The 26,001-nt window shown below is 45.1% G+C and overlaps 1 pseudogene; it reads left to right on the top strand.

Moving 5' to 3' along the window:
* The first annotated feature begins 515 nt into the window (after positions 1-515).
* On the top strand, positions 516-24,780 carry LOC123428627 (annotated as a pseudogene).
* Positions 24,781-26,001: the final 1,221 nt, after the last annotated feature.

The following is a 26,001-nucleotide window of genomic DNA, read 5'->3' as shown; positions in this document are numbered from 1 at the left end:
AGCCACGTGGCACCCCTATGCTGACGGCATAGACGTCGACATATCTCCAGAGCTGAGCCAACGGGGAGGTCGTTGGCATAAATATGGCATGTGGCGGTCCCTCACTTGTCCCGGCGTGCGGCTACCCCAACGACTTAGCCGTCGGCATATATCGAGAGCTGCATCGACGAGGAGGACGTCGGCGTACCTCTGCCATGTGGCGGCTTTTGGTGCTTCCTGGCGCATGGCTACGCCAACGGCTATGCTGTCAACATATCTCCTGTTTTTTTAATTTCCTGCTCATGTTGAATTCGAATACACAACACATATATATCACATATCATATACACATCACATACATATCACATATCCACATCATTATCACGACAAGATAAGTATTATCATCACAACATAAGTCGAATCAACACAACATAAGTCAAAACAACACAACATAAGTCGAACAATACAACATAAGTCCATAATAGAGAAGCATGAAAGATAGAAGTTACCACCACCACCACCCACATGCTTAAGCCATGACGTCCACCACCAAGTTCGTCACCGCCAAGACCGCCAAAGCCCAGGTCACCACTGCTACCGACACCGCTACCGTCAAGACCGCCATCGCCACATCCTCGGTTGATCGGATTGATCGGGCTCCGTGACTCGGGAGTGATGCCATAATTGGCACCACGACCAACGGATGATCCACCGGTTCCCTGCATGTTTGAAAAGAGATGTTAAAGAGATATATGATTGTGTTGAATAAACGATAAGTAGTGGTTGAATAGTTTGGGGACGTACAAACCAGAGTCGGACAGTGTTGTGCCAGAAATTCTTCAAACGTAGCCAACACTAGTTGTGGTCCAGTAGGTGGTGGTGGTGGTTCCATTACAGGATCCGTGCCGGATACCAAGGAGTCAAAAACGTGTTGTATGTTAGTTTACCAAGCAAACACGAAGGTCAGAAGAAATGAAAGTGCAAATATGAAGTCAAATGAAAGGGGCTAAACTAACCTTCATCGTGCGACTGGTGTGGTCCACGACAGCTGCAGCTCTCGCATTCCATGCCATGGTCTCCTGACGTGTGTACTCCATGTAGGCCTACAATATGACATGATGAAACTCGTAAAACATCTCAATGTGGAAAATAAAGGAAGATAAGAGGGAAAATTCTTACAAAGTGTTGCTGGGTTAGGAGGGACTGTGAGGGTGCACTGGTCGTGCTCGGGTGTAGGCTCAGGCTCGGGTTGGTAACTCGAAGCTGTGTGTAGGAGATAGAAGGAGTGACCACACCATCGAGAACCGCCTGCCGACCATGACTCTTCGGCCGATGCTGACCACCACCCTGTCGTCCGTAGCCTCTTTTATGGAGTCAGGTGTGTCAGGATTGAACGCTAGATACACCTCCTTGTAGGCCTAAAGGTGCTGGCCGGACTAACCGTAGTACTTGTCCTTGCCATCCTTGGGCTTAGTCCACACATGGACTAGCTCCCACGCTTACATGTCTAAGAGTGGCTGCTTCAATTTCTCCCTCCGCACCACCAAACACCACCAAAGAGAGGTTAGTCATGCATAGAAGAAGAAGAATATTTCATGTACATAGATATACCTGAACTTTCTTGTGCCTCGAGTGGTTCCGGTTTCCCTAACCACGTGTTCCATCAGTCCCTCGATTATCCCGGTTTTTAATGCCTTTAGCAGCCCACTTTTCACCGTCACTAAGCCACAGATCAACCAATGCCGCCCATGATTCCTTTTTTCCATAACACCAACCAGGACACGCCTACATAATGAAAGCATAATGGCATGTCGACACGAAACAATGAAATTTACCACATACATCGGAATGAAAAGTATGTTATACTTACCAACAGGTAATGCACCCTAGTCAAGGTAAGATGCTCCTTCCACTCGTATTCCTTGGGCATCTCCATGTCACGACAGTCGTAATAATATTGCGAGATGGCCACCCAGTGCACCTCACACTTCATGTGGTGGGCCTGCTTCCTCAGAGCTCTCAAAAAGAACTTGTAGGTAATGGCCTTTTGCTCATCAAGAACTCGATAGTATTTCTACAGTTATCCATAAAACCAAAGTGGAAGAAGTCATGAGTTAAACCATTCGATGATAAACTATGAACAAAATTCAAGACTCATGCTTTCGAAGAGAATTACCCAAAAAATTGTTATCACGACCTTAGCATGTGTCACATAGTCCACATGGGGAGCCGCTTCGTAGTGATCCCACTTCGTGGCCAAAACCAGGCGCTCCGGGTGCTTGTATTTGTCCGGAGCGAACAACCCCGACCAATATTCCGTGAGCAAAATATTGATGATACCGTTTGGAATGCGGACATTTTCAGGAATAGTCCATCCCCTACAAAAGATAGAAAATATGAGCATGTTTACAAGCTAAAGAATTAAAATATGATTAAGCGGGACTTACTATTTCCCCGCTGGCTCAATGGGCCACTTCTGCTCCTCCGTAGCAGGAACGGGGGGAGTTTTGCAGCACCACACACCCACCCCTTGTTGTTGCCAACCCCCTCCGTGCCACCACCAACCTACTCCCCCTCCCCAAACTCCTCCTCCGCCCCTCCCCAAACTCCTCCTCCTCCTCCTCGGGAACCTCCTCGCGAACCTCCTCCTCCTCCTCAACCTCCTCGCGAACCTCCTCCTCCTTAGTAGAGGGTACCTCACTAGAGGAGGGTATCTCACTAGAGGAGGGCCTTGTAAATGCATCCCTAAGTCGATGAGGTAGCGTTGTTTCTCCCCCGACCCCGCCCTCCTCTAGGGGCTCTCCCCGCACCCCTTCCACCTCTAGGGGCACCTCTCCGTCAACCTCCCGGTGAGGATTCATCCTCAAGTAGTCGGTATGGAACAGTGCGGGGTCGACCACTCCGACTAGACATCAAGGTGAGTTTGGCTAGTAAACCCATGTCATCGGCCTTGCCCTTGCCCATGCTTAGCAAACCTGCATTGAAAAGAGAATACACAATTAGTATACTGATAATGAAGAAAAAAACCATAGAAATGTCTGCATTGACAAAATACATTAATATAAAAAAACCCATAGAAACGTACATCTGCTAGAACATACGAATCATCACTGTTGTAACCGATTGCTCGACCGGTCTCATCAACACTATCACACATATCATCTTTATTGTCGGACGGAGGTGGAGGCTCTTCTCGTTGTCAGTGTCTTCATTTAACTTTACTAGCACAAGTATTTCTCTTTCATTAACAATGGCATCATCATCATTCTGTGCACCATCATCTTTTAGATCCACATCATCATCACTTCTGACCACATCATCATTATCAAAGGCATCAGCGTCATCGCTTCTGACTATATATGGCCATGGGCAGCCCGGTCCGGTCAGCCCAGCCCAATCTGGCCCAACCTGACCCGAAAAAGCCAGACCCGGCCCAACCCGACATGCCCACGGGCCAGGCTCGATCCTCATAATCAAGCCCGACGGCCGTGACGGGCCGGGCCCGGGCCCGTGAAAATCTGATTTTATGCCTACGTCGGGCCAGGCTGGGCTTCTTCAGGCTTAGGACGGGCCTTGGCCCAAAAATTAGGCCCAATGGTCGGGCTGGGCCATGTTGGGGAACGTTGCATGGGAAACAAAAACCTTCCTACGCACACGAAGACCTATCATGGTGATGTTCATCTATGAGAGGGAGATTTGATCCACATACCCTTGTAGACCGCTCAGCAGGAAGCGTTAAGAAACGCGGTTGATGTAGTGGTACAACTTCGTGATTCAAATCACCGTCATCCCATGATCCGTCCCACGATCCGTTCCGATCTAGCGCCGAATGGACGGCACCTCCGCGTTCAGCACACGTACAAATCGATAACGATCTCGGCCTTCTTGATCCAGTAAGAGAGATGGAGAACTAGATGAGTTCTCCGGCAGCGTGATGGTGCACCAATGTTGGTGATGATCTATTCCTCCAGGGCTCCGCCCGAGCTCCGCAGAAATCTAATCTAGAGGAAGAACTATGAGGTGTAGGTTTGAGTTGCACGTGGCAAATTTGTGTCTCAAAAAACCCTAAACCACCAATATATATAGGAGGAGGGGAGGGGCTAGACTTGGGGCTCAAGGCCCTCAAGGGTGCGCCGGCCAAGGGGGAGGAGTTGGACTCCAACCCCAATTCGGTTTTGTGGGGAAGGAGTCCACTCCTTCCTTTCCACCTCCCTCTCTTTTTCTTTCCTTTGGTATTTTTGCTTGTGGCGCCATAGCCTTCATGGGCTGACTCCACCAGCCCACTAAGGACTTGGTGTGCCACCCTAGGGCATTGGGCTCACTCCCGGGAGGGCGGGCCCCTCCCGGTAATCACCCGGAACCCATTCGTCACTCCCGGTGCACTGCCGGTAATGCCCGAAACTTTTTGGTGACCAAATGAAACCATCCTATATATCAATCTTCGTTTCCGGACCATTCTGGAAACCGTCGTGAGGTCCGTGATCTCATTCGGGACTCCGAACAACATTCGGTAACCACACATATAACTCAACTATACTAAAACATCATCAAACCTTAAGTGTGCAGACCCCGCGGGTTCGAGAACTATGTAGACATGACCCGAGACACTCCTAGGTCAATATCAAATAGCGGGACCTGTATTCCCATATTGGATACTACATATTCTCCGAAGATCTTTATCGGTTGAACCTCAGTGCCAAGGATTCATATAATCCCGTATGTCATTCCCTTTGTCCTTCGGTATGTTACTTGCCCGAGATTCGATCGTCGGTATCCCTATACCTATTTCAATCTCGTTACCGGCAAGTCCCTTTACTCGTTCTGTAATACAAGATCCCGTGACTCACACTTGAGTCACATTGCTTGCAAGGCTTGTGTGTGATGTTGTATTACCGAGTGGGCCCCGAGATACCTCTCTGTCACATGGAGTGACAAATCCCACTCTTGATCCATACTAACTCAACGGACACCTTCGGAGATACCTGTAGAGGACCTTTATAGTCACCCAGTTACGTTGCGACATTTGATACACACAAGGTATTCCTCCGGTGTTAGTGAGTTATATGATCTCATGGTCATAGGAATAAATACTTGACACGCAGAAAACAATAGCAATAAAATGACACGATCACATGCTACGTTCATAGTTTGGGTCTTGTCCATCACATGATTATCCTAATGACACTACTGAAATTCAGAAATTTGTTGTCTGCCACGGCGGACGGCAAAGGGGGGAACCACGGACGGCAAAGGCTTTGCCGTCGGTCAGGAGACGGCAAACTAGATGGTAAAAAAAATACGGTGAAGCGGTTCTTTGCCGTCTGCTTTTGTAAAGAGGACGACAAAGAATATTTGCCATGAGGGGGCAGACGGCAAATTAACTGGGACGACATATACTGCAACGGCCCTGTTAAATGTTAACGGAAGGCCTCCTCTCTTTGCCGTCTGCCATCCCACCCTTTGCCATGTGGGGGCAGACGGCAAAAGAGGGGAGAGAGAGGGGGCTGATTCACCCCTTTGCCGTCTGCCACCCCCCTTTGCCATGTGGGGGAAGACGGCAAAGAGGGGAGAGAGAGGGGGCAGATTCCCCCCTTTGCCGTCTGCCTACACCCCTTTGCCATGTGGGGGCAGATGGCAAAGAGGGGAGAGAGAGGGGGCAGATTCCCCCCTTTGCCGTGTGCCTTCTGACAGACGACAAAGGGGGGGACTAGCCCCTTTTTAATTTATTTTTTATTATATCCAGCATTTTTAACAATAATCAGGATATATATATATTTGACATAAATAAATTTCTTTCCGTACTCATAACCATTTGAAAATAACTCTCATCCATAGTGCATACACATTATGCAAGTTGCATCTGTACCAAACCATATATTACACCAGTTTCATCCACATGCATACAAAGTTTCATATATATCCATATACTACAATAGTTTCAATACAAGCCATGGTACAAGAAATCATCTTCAAGCATTCCATCAATATAATCCAAGCTTCCCGTGAAGTGAAGGTAATCTGCAAAATGACAAATAAGAAAGTTAGAAGAATAATACTAGATGAAGAAGTGTATATATAGGTAATTTCGGAGAGAAATTAGCTAAGTATAGACCATTTAGGATCTAAGTAAGCTAATTATGTCATTTAGGTGGAATCCTAGCTAACTATAGGTCGTTCCGAAGCTAACTTGGGTAAAATAGGACATTCCGGAGCAAACTATGCTTATTAAGCCATTTTGGATCTAGCTAGGCTAATTATAGGCCATTTAATACCTAAGTTAGGGGGAATAGGTCATCTTGCAGCTACGTAAGACTTATTATATCATTTAGGAGAGAACTTTGCTAATTGTAGGTCATTTTTTATTAAATAGGTCATTTTGGAGCTAACTAAGCTAATTATGTCATTTTGTAGGATAATTAGCCAATTTAGCCTTTCTTGGATGAGTCTAAGCTACGTAGAAGAAGAGAAAGAGAAGAAGAAGTAAAAGAAGGAGGAGGAGGAGGAGGAGGAGAAGGAGAAGAAGAAGAAAAGAAGAAGGAGAAGGAGAAGGAGGAAGAAGGAGGAGAAGGCAGAGCTCCTTCTCCTTCTTCTCCTCCTTCTTCTCCTTCTTCTTATCCTCCTCCTTCTCCTTCTTCTTCTTCTCTTCTTCTTCTCTTCTTCTTCTTCCTTCCTTTCATTTTTCCTCTTTCTTCTCCTCTTGTCCCCTTCTTCGGGCTAAATTGGCTAAGAATGCCTTTTTGGAGCTAATTATGTCATTTCGAGGATAATTAGCTAAGTATAGGTCATGTTTTATTAAATAGACCATTTAGGAGCTAACTAAGCTCATTATGTCGTCTAGGTGGAACCCTAGCTAACTATAGGTCGTTTCGGAGCTAACTTGAGTAAAATAGGTCATTCCGGAGCAAACTATGCTTATTAAGCCATTTTGGATCTAGCTAGGCTAATTATAGGCCATTTAATACCTAAGTTAGGGGGAAAAGGTCATCTTGCAGCTACGTAAGCCTTATTATGTCATTTAGGAGAGAACTTAGCTAACTGTAGGTCATTTTTTATTAAATAGGTCATTTTGGAGCTAACTAAGCTAATTATGTCATTTCTTACGATAATTATCCAATTTAGCCTTTCTTGGATGAGTCTAAGATACGTAGAAGAAGATAGAGAGAAGAAGAAGTAAAAAAGGAGGAGAGGAGGAGGAGAAGGAGAAGGAAGAGGAGAAGAAGAAGAAAAGAAGGAGAAGGAGAAGGAGGAAGAAGGAGGAGCTCCTTCTCCTTCTTCTCCTCCTTCTTATCCTCCTTCTTATCCTCCTCCTTCTCCTTCTTCTTCTCCTCTTCTTCTTCTTATTCCTTCCTTTCATTTTTCCTCTTTCTTCTCCTCTTGTCCCCTTCTTTGGGCTAAATTGGCTAAGAATGCCTTTTTGGAGCTAATTATGTCATTTCAAGGATAATTAGCTAAGTATAGGTCATGTTTTATTAAATAGACCATTTAGGAGCTAACTAAGCTAATTATGTCATCTAGGTGGAACCCTAGCTAACTATACGTCGTTTCGGAGCTAACTTGGGAAAAATAGGTCATTCCCGAGAAAACTATGCTTATTAAGCCATTTTGGATCTAGCTAAGCTAATTATAGGCCATTTAATACCTAAGTTAGGGGGAATAGGTCGTCTTGCAGCTACGTAAGCCTTATTATGTCAATTAGGAGAGAACTTAGCTAACCATAGGTCATTTTCTATTAAATAGGTAATTTTGGAGCTAACTAAGCTAATTATGTCATTTCGTAGGATAATTAGCCAATTTAGCCTTTCTTGGATGAGTCTAAGCTACGTAGAAGAAGAGAAAGAGAAGAAGAAGTAAAAGAAGGCGGAGGAGGAGGAGGAGGAGGAGGAGGAGGAGAAGGAGAAGGAAGAGGAGAAGAAGAAGAAAAGAAGAAGGAGAATGAGAAGGAGGAAGAAGGAGGAGAAGGAGGAGCTCATTCTCCTTCTTCTCCTCCTTATTCTCCTTCTTCTCCTCCTTCTTCTCCTTCTTCTTATCCTCCTCCTTCTCCTTCTTCTTATTCTCTTCTTCTTCCCTTCTTCTTCATCTTCTTCTTCCTTCCTTTCATTATCCTCTTTCTTCTCCTCTTGTCCCCTTCTTCGGGCTAAATTAGCTAAAAATGCCTTTTTGGAGCTAATTATGTCATTTTGAGGATAATTAGCTAAGTATAGGTCATGTTTTATTAAATAGACCATTTAGGAGCTAACTAAGCTAATTATGTCATCTAGGTGGAACCCTAGCTAACTATACATCGTTTCGGAGCTAACTTGGGTAAAATAGGTCATTCCGGAGCAAAGTATGCTTATTAAGCCATTTTGCATCTAGCTAGACTAATTATAGGCCATTTAATACGTAAGTTAGGGGGAATATGTCATCTTGCAGATACGTAAGCCTTATTATGTCATTTAGGAGAGAACTTAGCTAACTTTAGGTCATTTTGATTAAATAAGTCATTTTGGAGCTAACTAAGCTAATTATGTCATTTCGTAGGATAATTAGCCAATTTAGCCTTTCTTGGATGAGTCTAAGCTAAGTAGAAGAAGAGAAAGAGAAGAATAAGTAAAAGAAGGAGGATGAGGAGGAGGAGGAGAAGGAGAAGGAAGAGGAGAAGAGGAAGAAAAGAAGAAGGAGAAGGAGAAGGAGGAATAAGGAGGAAGAAGGAAAAGGAGGAGCTAAATTGGCTAAGAATGCCTTTTTGGAGCTAATTATGTCATTTCGAGGATAATTAGCTAAGTATAGGTCATGTTTTATTAAACAGACCATTTAGGAGCTAACTAAGCTAATTATGTCATCTAGGTGGAACCCTAGCTAACTATAGGTCGTTCCGGGGCTAACTTGGGTAAAATAGGTCATTCCGGAGCAAACTATGCTTATTAAGCCATTTTGGATCAAGCTAGGTTAATTATAGGCCATTTAATACCTAAATTAGGGGGAATAGGTATCTTGCAGCTACGTAAGCCTTATTATGTCATTTAGGAGAGAACTTACCTAACCGTAGGTCATTTTTTATTAAATAGGTCATTTTGGAGCTAACTAAGCTAATTATGTCATTTCGTAGGATAATTAGCCAATTTAGCCTTTCTTGGGTGAGTCTAAGCTACGTAGAAGAAGAGAAAGATAAGAAGAAGTAAAATAAGGAGGAGGAGGAGGAGGAGAAGGAAGAGGAGAAGAAGAAGAAAAGAAGAAGGAGAAGGAGAAGGAGGAAGAAGGAGGAAGAAGAAGGAGAAGGAGGAGCTCCTTCTCCTTCTTCTCCTCCTTCTCCTTCTTCTTATCCTCCTCCCTCTCCTTCTTCTTCTTCTCCTCTGCTTCTTCTTCTTCCTTCCTTTCATTTTTCCTCTTTCTTCTCCTCTTGTCCCCTTCTTCGGGCTAAATTGGCTTAGAATGCCTTTTTGGAGCTAATTATGTCATTTCGAGTATAATTAGCTAAGTATAGGTCATGTTTTATTAAATAGACCATTTAGGAGCTAACTAAGCTAATTATGTCATCTAGGTGGAACCCTAGCTAACTATACGTTGTTTCGGAGCTAACTTGGGAAAAATAGGTCATTCCGGAGCAAACTATGCTTATTAAGCCATTTTGGATCTAGCTAGGCTAATTATAGGCCATTTAATACCTAAGTTAGGGGGAATAGGTCATCTTGCAGCTACGTAAGCCTTATTATGTCATTTATGAGAGAACTTAGCTAACCATAGGTCATTTTTTATTAAATAGGTAATTTTGGAGCTAACTAAGCTAATTATGTCATTTCGTAGATTAATTAGCCAATTTAGCCTTTCTTGGATGAGTCTAAGCTACGTAGAAGAAGAGAAAGAGAAGAGAAGTAAAAGAAGGCGGAGGAGGAGGAGGAGGAGGAGGAGGAGGAGAAGGAGAAGGAAGAGGAGAAGAATAAGAAAAGAAGAAGGAGAATGAGAAGGAGGAAGAAGGAGGAGAAGGAGGAGCTCATTCTCCTTCTTCTCCTCCTTCTTCTCCTTCTTCTTATCCTCCTCCTTCTCCTTCTTCTTAGTCTCTTCTTCTTCTCTTCTTCTTCTTCTTCCTTCCTTTCATTTTCCTCTTTCTTGTCCTATTGTCCCCTTCTTCGGGCTAAATTAGCTAAAAATGCCTTTTTGGAGCTAATTATGTCATTTCGAGGATAATTAGCTAAGTATAGGTCATGTTTTATTAAATAGACCATTTAGGAGCTAACTAAGCTAATTATGTCATCTAGGTGGAACCCTAGCTAACTATACGTCGTTTCGGAGCTAACTTGGGTAAAATAGGTCATTCCGGAGCAAACTATGCTTATTAAGCCATTTTCGATCTAGCTAGGCTAATTATAGGCCATTTAATACCTAAGTTAGGGGGAATAGGTCATCTTGCAGATACGTAAGCCTTATTATGTCATTTAGGAGAGAACTTAGCTAACTTTAGGTCATTTTGAATAAATAGGTCATTTTGGAGCTAACTAAGCTAATTATGTCATTTCGTAGGATAATTAGCCAATTTAGCCTTTCTTGGATGAGTCTAAGCTAAGCAGAAGAAGAGAAAGAGAAGAATAAGTAAAAGAAGGAGGAGGAGGAGGAGGAGGAGGAGAAGGAAGAGGAGAAGGAAGAGGAGAAGAAGAAAAAAGAAGAAGGAGAAGGAGAAGGAGGAATAAGGAGGAAGAAGGAGAAGGAGGAGCTAAATTGGCTAAGAATGCCTTTTTGGAGCTAATTATGTCATTTCGAGGATAATTAGCTAAGTATAGGTCATGTTTTATTAAACAGACCATTTAGGAGCTAACTTAGCTAATTATGTCATCTAGGTGGAACCCTAGCTAACTATAGGTCATTCCGGAGCTAACTTGGGTAAAATAGGTCATTCCGGAGCAAACTATGCTTATTAAGCCATTTTGGATCTAGCTAGGCTAATTATAGGCCATTTAATACCTAAGTTATGGGGAATAGGTCATCTTGCAGCTACGTAAGCCTTATTATGTCATTTAGGAGAGAACTTAGCTAACTATAGGTCATTTTTTTATTAAATATGTTATTATGGAGCTAACTAAGCTAATTATGTCTTTTCGTAGGATAATTAGCCAATTTAGCCTTTCTTGGATGAGTCTAAGCTACGTAGAAGAAGAGAAAGAGAAGAAGAAGTAGAAGAAGGAGGAGGAGGAGGAGGAGGAGGAGAAGGAAGAGGAGAAGAAGAAAAGAAGAAGGAGAAGGAGAAGGAGGAAGAAGGAGAAGAAGAAGGAGAAGGAGAAGCTCCTTCTCCTTCTTCTCCTTCTTCTTATCCTCCTTCTTCTCCTTCTTCTTCTTCTTCTCTTCTTCTTCTTCATCCTTCCTTTCATTTTTCCTCTTTCTTCTCCTCTTGTCCCCTTCTTCGGGCTAAATTGGCTAAGAATGCCTTTTTGGAGCTAATTATGTTATTTCGAGGATAATTAGCTAAGTATAGGTCATGTTTTATTAAATAGACCATTTAGGAGCTAACTAAGCTAATTATGTCATCTAGGTGGAACCCTAGCTAACTATACGTCGTTTTGGAGCTAACTTGGGTAAAATAGGTCATTGTGGAGCAAACTAGGCTTATTAAGCCATTTTGGATCTAGCTAGGGTAATTATAGGCCATTTAATACCTAAGTTAGGGGGAATAGGTCATCTTGCAGCTACGTAAGCCTTATTATGTCATTTAGGAGAGAACTTAGCTAACCGTAGGTCATTTTTTATTAAATAGGTCATTTTGGAGCTAACTAAGCTAATTATGTCATTTCGTAGGATAATTAGCCAATTTAGCCTTTCTTGGATGAGTCTAAGCTACGTAGAAGAAGAGAAAGATAAGAAGAAGTAAGAGAAGGAGGAGGAGGAGGAGGAGAAGGAAGAGGAGAAGAAGAAGAAAAGGAGAAGGAGAAGGAGAAGGAGGAAGAAGGAGGAAGAAGAAGGAGAAGGAGGAGCTCCTTGTCCTTCTTCTCCTCCTTCTCCTTCTTCTTATCCTCCTCCCTCTCCTTCTTCTTCTTCTCCTCTGCTTCTTCTTCTTCCTTCCTTTCATTTTTCCACTTTCTTCTCCTCTTGTCCCCTTCTTCGGGCTAAATTGGCTTAGAATGCCTTTTTGGAGCTAATTATGTCATTTCGAGGATAATTAGCTAAGTATAGGTCATGTTTTATTAAATAGACCATTTAGGAACTAACTAAGCTAATTATGTCATCTAGGTGGAACCCTAGCTAACTATACGTCGTTTTGGAGCTAACTTGGGTAAAATAGGTCATTCTGGAGCAAACTATGCTTATTAAGCCATTTTGGATCTAGCTAGGCTAATTATAGGCCATTTAATACCTAAGTTAGGGGGAATAGGTCATCTTGCAGCTACGTAAGCCTTATTATGTCATTTAGGAGAGAACTTAGCTAACCGTAGGTCATTTTTTATTAAATAGGTCATTTTGGAGCTAACTAAGCTAATTATGTCATTTCGTAGGATAATTAGCCAATTTAGCCTTTCTTGGATGAGTCTAAGCTACGTAGAAGAAGAGAAAGATAAGAAGAAGTAAAATAAGGAGGAGGAGGAGGAGGAGAAGGAAGAGGAGAAGAAGAAGAAAAGAAGAAGGAGAAGGAGAAGGAGGAAGAAGGAGGAAGAAGAAGGAGAAGGAGGAGCTCCTTCTCCTTCTTCTCCTCCTTCTCCTTCTTCTTATCCTCCTCCCTCTCCTTCTTCTTCTTCTCCTCTGCTTCTTCTTCTTCTTCCTTCCTTTCATTTTTCCTCTTTCTTCTCCTCTTGTCCCCTTCTTCGGGCTAAATTGGCTTAGAATGCCTTTTTGGAGCTAATTATGTCATTTCGAGGATAATTAGCTAAGTATAGGTCATGTTTTATTAAATAGACCATTTAGGAGCTAACTAAGCTAATTATGTCATCTAGGTGGAACCCTAGCTAACTATACGTCGTTTCGGAGCTAACTTGGGTAAAATAGGTCATTCCGGAGCAAACTATGCTTATTAAGCCAGTTTGGATCTAGCTAGGCTAATTATAGGCCATTTAATACCTAAGTTAGGGGGAATAGGTCATCTTGCAGCTACGTAGGATAATTAGCCAATTTAGCCTTTCCTTGAGCTAACTAATCTAATTATGTCATTTAGATGGAAGTCTAGCTATTTTTTATTAAAACACTAGAAATAACATACCATTATCGTCATCACAGCGGTGAAGCACGGTGGCTCTGGCTTGTTTCACCTGGAGAAGGCTCGACTATAGAAGGGTCGTGCGATGCGTTTCGGGAGATATTCTGCACCAAACATCGTTTGCAATGTGTAGTTTGCATGAGGACACTCTTAAGATCACTCCACTAAAATGAAACTCACCGTCCCCGCCACGTTAATGACTGGCATCGGCGGAGGGACTTGGCCGTTCTTCTCGCACATAGACTGTACATTTGGTTTCGACAAGTCAAACTTTTTATTTATTAATGAAACGGACATTCAAATGCAAGATTTGAAATAACATGAAGAGAGAGAGAGGAAAATTGTACATCTGTGGCGCCTCCGTCTTATTGTGACGCGCCTAAAAGAGAGAGAGAGGAAAATTGTATTGGTAAAGGGCTCAAGATAGCATTAAGAATGAATTGCATGAGGCATGAAGCAAACCACATACCCAGTTTTCGCCAAATTGGATTAAGTTGACGCTCCCTTGATGGTGTGGCACGCCAACCATTTTGCCACGCCTCTCCTTGGCGTTGTTGTGGCTGGCCTTCCACATTTCGGAGCACCACTGATCCACCAAGGCCTCCCAACAATCCATCTTATCCACACACCATCTCGGGGGCACCTAAGTTAATAAAGAGAAATTTGAGCGCGTAAGAACCAAATCAAGGAAACTAACTACAAAGCCTTAATAATATGTAATTACCTTCATGTAATGCTCCTTCTCCATCTTAGCATCACGACACTTCGCCTTGTGAAGCCTAATACGCCGCATGGCATAGTAGTCTCGAACAGCCTGCACCCGTGCCTCGTGCCGAAAGTTTTGAAGTAGGCGGCGACATTCGGTTTCGATAACCTTTGCCGCGTCCTCCTCGTATCCCTCCTCACACCTGTAGTAGGTCTGCAAACGAGACAACACCGATTAGTACAATAAATAGCTATGGTTGATTTATAATTGTGTGAAGGAAAAAATTACCCAGAACTTTCGGATCACCATGTCCGCCCTCGTGTCGCACAAAACACCGTCGATCTCCACCTCCGGCGGGGCCGGGGCACCCAAGTAGTGCTCCCAGGTCATTCCTACCTCTCGCTCCCGACTGGGTAACGTAACAAACCCTGGTAAGTTTTTACGGCAAAGAACACCAAGGACGCTGTTGGGCTTGCGGACACCCTTGGCAACAATCCAACCCCTACAATATGACAAATTAAAGCCATAACATTAGATATTTGAGAAAACGCGAAGGCAAAAGGTTAAATAAGAGTAAATTAACTTACTTGTCCCCATTTGGCCTAATCGACCACCTCTGCTCGGGGGTCGCTGGAATGAGCGGGATCCCCGAACTACCATGCTGGTAGACGGTAACCCCCTCACCCAGCTCCTCGTCACTACCAGCATCCCACTGGGTCTCTTGGGATGTACCCTCATCCCTGCTTTGCTCCGGAGTCGCCTGGAAGGAAGCCTCTGGGACACGAGTCTCGTGGGTCGAAGGCTCGTCGACCTAAGGCTCGTCGACCCGAGGCTCGTGAACCGGAGACCATGTAGCCTCCACCTCAGACGAATCCACCCTAGAAGTCATGTGCTCACGTGAATCAGCTTGGGATGGTGGCGGAGACCGTGTAGCCGCCACCTCAGAAGGTGTGGCAACCACCGCCCTACCTCTCCCGCCGCCACGTGTACCTTTAGTACAACATAAATACCAACATGAGTAATAAAATGTATATAAATACCAATATGCATACAACATGAGTACAACATAAATACCAACATGAATACAACGTGTACCTTTAGTGCCTCTCGGCTTCGCGGGGGGTCGACCTCCTCTCACGGGGGGCGCTCCTTGCATAGTAGAGAGCAACACTCTCCGAAGAGGCGAGGCAGGAATGGAAGTACCCATCCCATCACCCGTCGACGAAGAAGGAGCCGCGGAGTGCTTTCGACCCTTTCCCACCATCTTTCAACACCTGTCATGACAAAGAGTAATTGAAATTAGTACAACATAAATACCAACAGGACTAATAAAATGTATATAATTTTAAGTGTATCATCATCATAAATACCAACATGACTAATAAAAATTGAATACCTAACATGAACTCAAAATTTATATATAGTATAATAGTTGAATACCTGACATGAACTAATAACAATCATGCTCGTCTATATATGCTTCGGGGTCAATAAATGCATCATGATCATCACTATCATCAATAAATGCATCATCATCATCACTATCATGAAGAACATGTGGAAGGCCACCATTATGTAATCGGTCAAGAAGTGACTGGTCATCCGCAGCAGTCACCTCTTCTTCTTCTAGCTCTTCCTGTTCGGGCTCAAGGGTTAAGACGGATTCACTGTCGCTGTCTACTTCAATGTTCTGGGGTGAAGTAGAGCGGTTCTTGAAACGTTTCTTGGACATACGTGTTTCGTGGAAGAATTCTCCTTCATATGTGTCTGGGTTAATGTGAGGTTCGTAATCCTCTTCATTGAGGGTAGGTGGTCTAATATGTGGTGGCACTTCATAAACGACATCCCAACCTTTGAGATTTGGATCAGTTTGGCAGGCCCACGGTAGATAGAAAACTTGTGTCGCCTGTTGAGCCATAATATAGACTTCGGGAACATCTAAGTGGGTATTTTGGTTGATTTCGACTAGTCCTATATGTTCATGAGTCCTTCTAGTCTCCCTCAGCTCAAACCAACAACATTTGAAGACTACGACGGTCGGTGGGTTTTCACCATAGAATAGAAGTTCATAAATTGCTTCAACTCTTCCATAATACTCGGTGTCTCCTTCGCCGATAGCAGAGACTGAACAATTTGTAGACTTTAGGTCGGGCATAGATAGCTCTTTGCCAAATGTACGAAAGTGATACCCGTTGATGTTGTATTTGTCAAATGCACGGACCTTATAGTCAAAACCATTAGCGACTTGTCTCAACTCAGCGTCCAAAGACTCTGCATCAGCCTACAAGTTTAATACCAAAGAATGGATGCATTAGCCGCAAATTAGACCAAGAAATCAAATGGGCCCTTAATGGTAATTAATTACCCTTTGTTTGAACCAAGAGATGAAACCGGGACAGTCGCCTCCATGCTTTGCGAGAAGCTCATACTCTTTGACGGAATCATTTTCGATGACCGCTCCATCCAAGAATTCGGTGACGTATCGACTATATCAAATATGGGGGAATAAGAGTAGTTCAAAGCAATTAGAAGTTGTGGAACAATAAATTACCGAGAACTTACTCGATGTATGGCCGCACTTCTGTTAGGTTGGTGAAGATATACAATGAAATGGTCCGCCATTCTTCGACATCCAACGATTTCCCTTTCGAAGCACCGGATGGTGCGAGCTTACCTTTGAATAGGCTGAGGTTGGATCAAACTTTTTTTCGATCGCCATCATTGTACCGAGGCTTCGGGTTATGCAAATGATGATTTTTGGCTTCGTAGTGTGCTGTCACGAAGTTTGCCGCCTCCTTAGTAATGAATGCCTCGGCCATCGATGCTTCAATTCTACGTTTATTTTTATACTTAGCTCGAAGCGTCTTCTGCATCCTCTCAGTTGAGTAGCACCATCGATTTTGAACGGGCCCCCCATTCTTGCCTCGGTCGGGAGATGCAAAATCAAATGTTGCATTGGATTAAGGAAGCCCGGTGGAAAGATCTTTTCTAATTTGCAGATCAACTCCGGCGCCAACTCTTCCATTTCATGTAGCACGCCAGGCAATAGTTCTTTCGCACAAAGTGAACGGAAGAAATAGCTCAGCTCTGCCAGTACTAGCCATTCATCCTCATGGATAAAGCCACGCAACGTCACCGACATTACCCGCTCAATCCATATGTGCCAATCATGACTCTTGAGCCCAAATATTTTCAATTTCTCAAGACTCGCTCCCCTCTTTAGATTCGCAGCATACCCATCGGGGAACATCAACCGCATTTTCACCCACAATAGCATTTCCCTCATAGCTGGCCTTTCAAGATTGAACCATGCCTTTGGCTTCGCTATGCTTTGCTTTCCTTTCCGTTGTCGCAAGTTTTGCAACGGTCTATCACATAGAGCCTCCAGGTCGATTCTAGCCTTAGGATTATCTTTTGACTTCCCCTCTATGCCGGACAATTTACCAAAAATGGCCTCTGCAATATTCTTTTCAGTGTGCATCACATCAATGTTGTGTGGGCAAAGGAGGTCTTTGAAGTAAGGCAGATCCCATAAGCATGACTTGTGAGTCCAGGCGTGTTCTGTATTATACCCTTTGAAGTATCCTGGACTCAAAGGATCAGGCTCGAGAGCGTTTAACTGATCAAGGGTCCGTTGGCCTGTCAACACAGCTGTTGCATTGTTTTTGATAACTCTACCTTTGATGAAATTCTTCTTGTCTTTTCTAAACTTATGGTCAGGATCCAGGAATTATCTATGCATGTCGAAGCAAGAATACTTGCGACCAGCCTGTAGCCAACGGAACTGAAGAGCTGCCTTGCATGTGGTGCACGGGAACCTTCCATGCACACACCAGCTAGCGAATAGCGCAAACGCCGGATAATCATGCGTCGAGTACATGTACAACACATGCATTTTGAAATTTTTTTTGGTAGCCGCGTCGTAGGTCTTGATCCCATTATCCCAGGCTTCTTGCAACTCATCCTTAAGTGGCTGCATGTACAGATTCATATTCTTCCCCGGATAGTTGGGCCCTGGAATTATCAACGTCAGGAAAATGTTCTTTCTTTTCATAATCTCTCCGGGTGGCAAATTTAGTGGAATGACAAATACAGGTCAACAACTGTATTGTGCTGCCGTCATACCATACACATTGAACCCATCCATGGTGATGGCAACTCTAGGTTGCCTTGGATCTTCCGATTTATCCTTATGTAATGCATCGAAGTGCCTCCACGCAAAACCATCTGAAGTGTGTACCAGCATCTTGTTCCCATCCGCATCTAGTTCGGTTCTTTTGCCCAATTTGTGCCATGTCATCTATCTGGCCGTCTCTTCGACCATGAAAAGACGTTGAAGTCTTGGTACGATTGGCAGATACCGAAGAACACTAATGGGGATTTTGGTCTGATTCTTCTCACCCATCCCGTTGTCTACCACGACATACCTGGAAGAATTGCAAATGGGGCAATAGTTCAAGGCCGCATACTCAAGCCTAAATAAGGCACATCCATTCTCACATGCATGTATCTTCTCATAGGGCATCTTAAGTACATGGAGGATTTTCTCTGACTGGTAGAGGTTTGCAGGCAGTACATGGCCTTTGGGTAGAAAGCGTCCAAATATCGTCATCATCGCGTCGTAGCATTATGTGCCTAGGTTGAATTGAGCCTTCAGAGCCATTACTTGCGCGATGGCATCCAGCTGACAAAGCTCAGTCTGCTCGTGGAGAGGACGTTTTGAAGACTCCAACATTTCATAGAAGGCCTTTGTAGATTCCTCCATCTCATCGTCCGAATCCCGAGCATCATCAAAGTCTTGCACCATGTCTTCAATCCCGGTACCATGCTCGTCGGTGCATCGACGAATCACCTCAGCTCTGGCACGTTGGTCAGACTCACCATGAAAAGTCCACACCGTATAATTAGGCGTAAAACCCCACTCTGCAGGTGTTTACCCATTTCAAACTCTGTCTGCTTTTTCCAGTTGTCGCAGTTGGGACAGGGGCACCATGTTTTTTGCTGGTCATTTGCAAATGCGGCTCTCACAAACCCCCTGGTTTTTGTTAACCATTCATGGGTCATGTCTTTCTGACTAGGGTGACCGGTGTACATCCAAGCACGATCACTCATGTTGCCTAGCTACCTATGGGGGCACAAGAAATAAATACATAATTCATCATATATATTCATACGCAAATCAAGTTTGTCAGTTTCATTACGTCCATGCAACCTACACGCTAATAGGTAAAGATATGTCCTAATCCCACCCGAGTATGTGTAGACTGGGTTCGTTTTCCCCTGCTCTGCTCCAGATGTGAAGCAGAATTTCGGCAGCACCTCCCCGCTGTTCTCCTGATACACGTCTCGGCAATAAGCAGAGAGGATGTGTACCCGGAGAACAACATGGGAGGCACTGACGAAATTCCGCATCGGATCCGGAGCACAGCATACGGGAAAACAAACCCAATCTACACATACTCAGGCTGTCCATGGATAATGTTGGACAATTCGAAAGGATGGCGGTTATAAATATGCAAAGAAATGCATTTTATAGATGTCGCCCTTTCGAACGGGAGACGCATACTGGTCACGCATACTCATGACTGAAGAAACATATAGCTAGCAAGTTTCATCGGCACGAAGACCGAGACAGGGCAAATTAAGGGGGTAGGAGGAGAAGTCATTTGTGCTCACCAACAAACGCAAGGGCGGAGCTCGTCCAATGCACGTGGAGGTCGTCAAACAACTGCACATTGAAATTCACACGATCAACACAAATACGATGTTTTTATAATTAACATAATCGGAAAATATGTGACCTAACTCATAACTTACAAAACTATGACCTCGTGGGCCTCTGGAAGGCCGAAAAGCACCTTCTCGTTCAAAAGAAGGCAGAATAGGTGTCGGGGGTCAGGGCTTAGTGGCGTCGGGAGTCAGTGCCGTCGAGGGTCGGTGGTGTCAGGTGTTGGTGGTCGGGAGTCGGGTTAAATGCGTCGATGGTCAGGGGTCAGTGTCGTCGGGGGTCGAGGGTCACTAGCGTCAGGGGTTGGGGTGTTTTCGATCAACAAGAGGCCAAAGAGGTGTCGGGGGCCCGGGGTTGGGGGTTAGGGCGTCGGGGGTCGGGGGTAGGGGGTCGGGTGTCGAGGGTCAGTGGCGTCGGGGGTCGGGGGTCAGTGGTGTCGGGCGTCGGGGGTCGGGAGTCGGGGGTCGGGGGTCAGTGGTGTCGGGCGTCGGGAGTTGGGGGTCGGGGGTCAGTGGTGTCGGGCGTCAGGGGTCGGGGGTCGGGAGTCGGGTGTCAGTGGCGTCGGGGGTCGGGGGTCGAGGGTCGGGGGTTGGTGGCGTCGGGCGTCGAGGGTTGGTGGCGTCGGGCATCGGGGGTCGGGAGTCGGGTGTCGGGGGTCAGTGGGGTCGGGTGTCGGGGGTCGGGAGTCGGGTGTCAGTGGTGTCGGGGTCGGGGGTCGAGGGTCCGGGGTTGGTGGCGTCGGGCCTCGGGGGTTGGTGGCGTCGGGCGTCGTGGGCGGGGGGTCGGGGTCCTTTTCTTTTTTCTTCTCCTCTCTCCTCTTTTTCTTCTTCTTCTTCTTCTTCTTCTTCTTCTTCTTCTTTCTCCTCCTCCTCCTCTTCTTCTTCTTCTTCTTCTTCTTCTTATTATTATTATTATTATTATTCTTTTCTCTCCTCTTCCTCTTCTTCTTCTTCTTCTTCTTCTTCTTCTTCTTCTTTCTCCTCCTCCTCCTCCTCCTCTTCTAACAGTAACCTAATTATAACTAAACTAATAGTAACCTAATTATCCTAAACTAACAATAAACTAATTAACATTAAACTAATAGTAACCTAATTAATCTAAACTAACATTAACCTAATTAACACTTAGAGTAACCTAAACTAACAGATGCACTGAAATGAAAAAAAGAAAAAAAAAGAAAGAAAATGAACTCACGAGGGAAGTTGCCGCGGGAGGGGTGTGGCCGCGAGGAGGGGGTGGCCGCAGGGACGGGTGTGGCTGCCGGGAGGGGTGTGACCGCGGGTAGGGGGTGGCCGCAGGGAGGGGTTGCCGGGAGGGGTGTGGCCGCGGGGAGGGGGTGGCCGCAGGGAGGGTTCGCCGCGGGGAGGGGTGTGGCCGCGGGGAGGGGGTGGCCGCGGGGAGGGGGTCGCCGCGGGGAGGGGGTCACCGGTGGGAGCGAGGTGGGGCGGCGTCGGCGGCGAGTGGCAGTGAGCGCGAGGGGGAGAGATAGGCAGTACTGTGGGGCCGGGGGGAGAGACAGACAGTGAGCGCGAGGGGGAGAAGACGGCCGTTACAAGGTCGGCCCATTTGCCGTCCGCCCCCCGACGGCAAAGGGCCCCACGGCAGATGGCAAAGGCTGACCCATGGCAAAGTTAGCCTTTCGTCGAACACGTCAGGCATGGGACCCACCCGTGCTCTTTGCCGTTTGCCCTTGGTCCCTTTGCCGTCCGCTGGCAGACGACAAAGGCCCGACACATGGCAAATAGTATTTTTGCCATCAGTCAGCCCTTCGCCGTCCGCCTTGCGCCAGCTGACGGCAAAGAGCTTCTTTGCCATCCGCCAGCAGACGACAAAGACATGGCTGACGGCAAAGAACTGGATTCCAGTAGTGTGATGTGATCCCGTTATCAAGTGACAACACTTGTCTATGGTCAGGAAACATTGACCATCTTTGATCAACGAGCTAGTCAACTAGAGGGTTACTCAGGATAGTGTTTTGTCTATGTATCCACACATGTATTTGTGTTTCCAATCAATACAATTATAGCATGGATAATAAACGATTATGATGAACAAAGAAATATAATAATAACTAATTTATTATTGCCTCTAGGGCATATGTCCAACAGACCGGGCTCGGGCTTGGGTTTTGTACCAAGGGTTTTTTTAGGCCCGGCCCGTCCCAAGATATGTCCAGGTACCCCTTGACAGACTCATGGCAAGGCACATATCAGGTGCGGTACACAACATGGCATAATTTAGAGTCTACGGCTAAGGCATAGAAGACGACCTTCGTCCATTCTCTTTATTCTGCCGTGGTCGGGCATTGAGTCTTACTCAAATTCACACCTTAGAACACAACCAAGAACTCCTTCTTTGCTGATCTATTTTGAACTCCTTCAAAAACTTGTCAAGGCATGCATTTCATCAAAAGTTCTACTAAGCGTTTTGATCAATCTCTATAGATCTTGATGCTCAATGCTCAAGTAGCTCTATCCAGGTTTTCCTTTAAAAAACTCCTTTAAACAACCCTTTATGCTTTACAGAAATTCTACATTACTTCTGATCTACAATATGTCAACCACATATACTTATTAGAAATTCTATAGTGCTCCCACTCACTTCTTTGGAAATACAAGTTTCTCACAAACCTTGTACAAACCCAAAAGCTTTGATCATCTCAACAAAGTGTATATTCCAACTCCTTGCATACTTGTTAGCATCCTTAGGATCGACAAAATATTCTGGTTGTATCACAAAGAACCTTTCCTTAAGGAAACCGTCGAGGAAATAATGTTTTGACATCCTATGTGCAATATTTCATAAATAATGCATCAACTACTAACATAATTCCAACATACTTTTAGCACCGCTACGAGTGATAAAGTCTCATCATAGTCAACTCTTTGAACTTGTCGGAAACATCCTTGCGACAAGTCGAGCTTTTCTTAATGGTGACTTTTCACCATCATCGTCTGTCTTCTCTTTAACACTACTTGGAAAAGGGCTATAGATGATATAGACACTAATGGCACACTAGACAAGTAGTGCGCCACTACTATATAGTAGTGGCGCACCATGTGCAGGTTTGCCATTAGTGTGATGGACACTAATGGCGCACCACACACTCGGTGTGCCACTACTATATTTTTTTTTGCAAAACTACTAATGGCGCACCACCAGCTGGTGCGCCATTAGTAACCAGGGTTACTAATGGCGCATCTGTAGGTGGTGCGCCACTACTATAATTGTTTTTTTTGTAAAACTACTAATGGCGCACCACCAGCTGGTGCGCCATTAGTAACCAGGGTTACTAATGGCGCATCTGTAGGTGGTGCGCCACTACTATAATTTTTTTTAACAAAACTACTAATGGCGCACCACCAGCTGGTGCGCCATTAGTAACCAGGGTTACTAATGGCGCATATGTAGGTGGTGCGCCATTAGTAACATGGAAAAATCGACGCCTTCCTGCCCCTGTCCGCAACACACATGAAAATAGACCGCAAAAATAGACTCGCGTAGACGAAAATGGACCGCCAAATGTTTTTTTTCAAACCCCCAAAACCGAGTCGTGCCCCTGTCATGCTCTCTGTTTCCTCACCGAGCCGACCTGCTCCCCGCGCCACTGCCTGCTCCCCGCGCCGCCCACCGCACCTCCACCCACCGGCCGCCCACCGCACCTCCACCTACCGGCCACACCCTCCTCCGCGCCGCGCCCCCAGTCGCCGTCACCATGAGCTACCGCGAGTCGGCCCTCCCATCGGCACCACCGCACCTCCCTGTCAGCTAGGGTTGAGGTTGCCGCGCCCCTGACTGCTCCGCCGCGCCACCTTCCCTTCGCCGGCAGGTACCCCCCCTCTCTCTCTCCCTCTCTCTCTCTCTCTCTGACCATCCTATTTCTTCTCTCTTCACCAGATCCGGCTTCTCCGTCAGCACGGTGCTCTGGTAGATCTACTCCTCATCTACAACATCAACAGCAGAAGGGCAGCAGTAGGACCGCCAAGCTCGCGAGCCACTGCTGGACGACGGGGCTCGACGGTTTCCTCATCTACTGGGACTTTGCCACCGCCGAGCTGGTGCGGAAGGTCAAGGTCGATGCCCCGGTCCACTCCATGGTGAGCCGCTCGCCCATCGTCTTGTGCTGGGCCTGTTGATTTGAAGTCGAGGTACCGTACGTGGGGCTAATATTGTTTCTTATATGAGCGTAGGTGATTCCCAACATAAGCAAAACATTGAAAGTAACCGAGGTGTACGCTCCTTTCGCATTCGTATCTGTCGAAGCTTTGAGCAAGACGGCTATTCAAGAGAAGGCAAAGGGTAAGCCAGTTAATAAAAAGAAGGAATTCTGGGGGCAGATGAGGAGTTATGACTTGACCAAAGGGTGCCAAGTGGGTAATGAACTGGCTCAGGTGAGCTTTCCAGATTTACGCATTCCATTGCCTAGGTGAGAATTTATGGCTTTTCTATCCATAGAACTTAACCATCTCATTATTTTCTTTTATCCAAACAGACACGGAAGCTAGAAAATATTGTCGCGAGTTGTTGTGGACAGTTTTTGGGCATTGCAAATAAGAGACATCTCGATATATGGAGCATACCTACGAAAGATTTCAATCATGATAATATAAGGAAAATAAAGTTTGGTCACACAAAAGAGTTGAGCACCCTGGCCTTCCATCCAAGTGAGAGAATTGTTGCTGGTGGTGATGTGACAGGGAGGATCTTAATCTAGAGAGGTTTCGAAAAGGCCAAGTTTTCTGGAACACATGGTGCAAAGTCTCAAGTTGATGAAGAAAGGGATGGTGTAAGGGGTAAATATGATGCGGGTACTTGCACTATATGGCACTGGCATTCTAGCGGAGTGAACTTTCTCAAATTCTCTTCCGATGGAGCTTACTTGCTCTCAGGTTTTGATTACTGATGCTTTTACCTTTTATCGATGCCATTTTTATACTACATTTTAGTCTTGTATGTTTAACCTCTTGTGTCTAGCCTTGTAACTTCAGTGACAAGCATCTTCTTATCTTATAGGTGGTATGGAGGGGATTATTGTTGTATGGCACAGACACGGAGGGGTTCTACATGGAGGTGCAGGAGATGATCCTCGCGAGGTACGGCAAGGTGTTCGACTGGTCCCTCAAGGCCAAGATGATGGGCAAGAAGGCCGCCGAGTCGGCGCGCATCTTCGTCGACGAGTGCGGCCTCGCCGGCCTGCTCACCCCGGCAAGTTGACTTAATAAGCTGTTCTGTAATTGCTTCGGTTGCTTTTGTGACTTGTTACACTCTCCGTTACTAGTTTAATGTCACATGACAGCATAATAAGGAACTGAAGGAATTATGGGAACACCTTGGCAACTCATTTCCAGTGAACCTCTGGTTTTAGTTTTCACCACACAATGTACTAATATATGCTGCCAAGACAATATGCCATGTTGCGCTGCCATGTTCTTATGTTGTATCATTATGCACTATCAAACCACTGCACTGCCTTTGTTGCAATTTCAGGGTTGAAAATTTTGATGGAATTTATAAGTTGCTTAATTCTAGTTGTTCTTTGTTCTATGAGGAAACACAGTGGTGAGGAAGAAACTTACAGTCTCATCTGTGGGAAAAGTGATAGATCATATGAATTTGTGTGCTTCTCAGGGTGTCATATCGGATATGCTGGTGTTGCTTGGTTGTCTTCACATGGAACATGATGATACGGAGAATTGGTGATAGCTGGTGCATTATGGTCTCTGCCAGTTAGATTATTCGTTTTAATGTATGCCTTGTGAAGCTATGGGGTGAGCAAGGGACAAGGAGTTTTGTGTGCAGTATGTTAACCTGATGATGACTTGCCGGTTTGATAAGGTTTTGTGCTATTTAATTTATTGCTGCTGATTCTGGTGTTCTGATTGTGTTAGTGATTTGCCTTGATGAAGATCAGATAGTGGCCTACCTGAGTTATATGAAACCTATTCGATATTTATCAAACAATGTGTTGGTTTATGAATGCTATAACAAATCACGTATGTGTATGCTAGATAAAAGAAGCAACCAAGCTAGTAGCTTCATGGCATTTCAGCTCATATAGTTTTTTTTATATAAGAGAGATTGTGCAGTTTAATAGAACACATCGTGAATAATTATGAATTTCCTTTTTTAGGACTATTTGGTTTGATTGTATAGCACATGAGGGAGCATTTAATCTCTTGCGCAAAAACACCTTGCCCGAAAGAAATAATCTATATTGCCTCTGATACTACAACCCGATTTATCTCTGTTCTTGCAATAGGTTCTTTGCTCCTACCACATGATTTTTTGGCCTGCTATGGTCCTGTAATACATCCTAATGCTACATTCTCCGGCACCATAATTGGTTTGGCTACCTACATGCTACCATTTCTAACTGCTGAATTCATGGCAGGTGGTTCGGGTACTACAGTCTCACAGACTAGTCGTGCTACCTTC

This window comes from Hordeum vulgare, chromosome 2H (genome assembly GCF_904849725.1).
Source record: "Hordeum vulgare subsp. vulgare chromosome 2H, MorexV3_pseudomolecules_assembly, whole genome shotgun sequence".
In the NCBI taxonomy this organism is placed as follows: Eukaryota; Viridiplantae; Streptophyta; class Magnoliopsida; order Poales; family Poaceae; genus Hordeum; species Hordeum vulgare.
The sequence above is the reverse complement of the archived record's forward strand: the minus strand, read 5'-3'. Positions and strand labels throughout refer to the sequence as shown.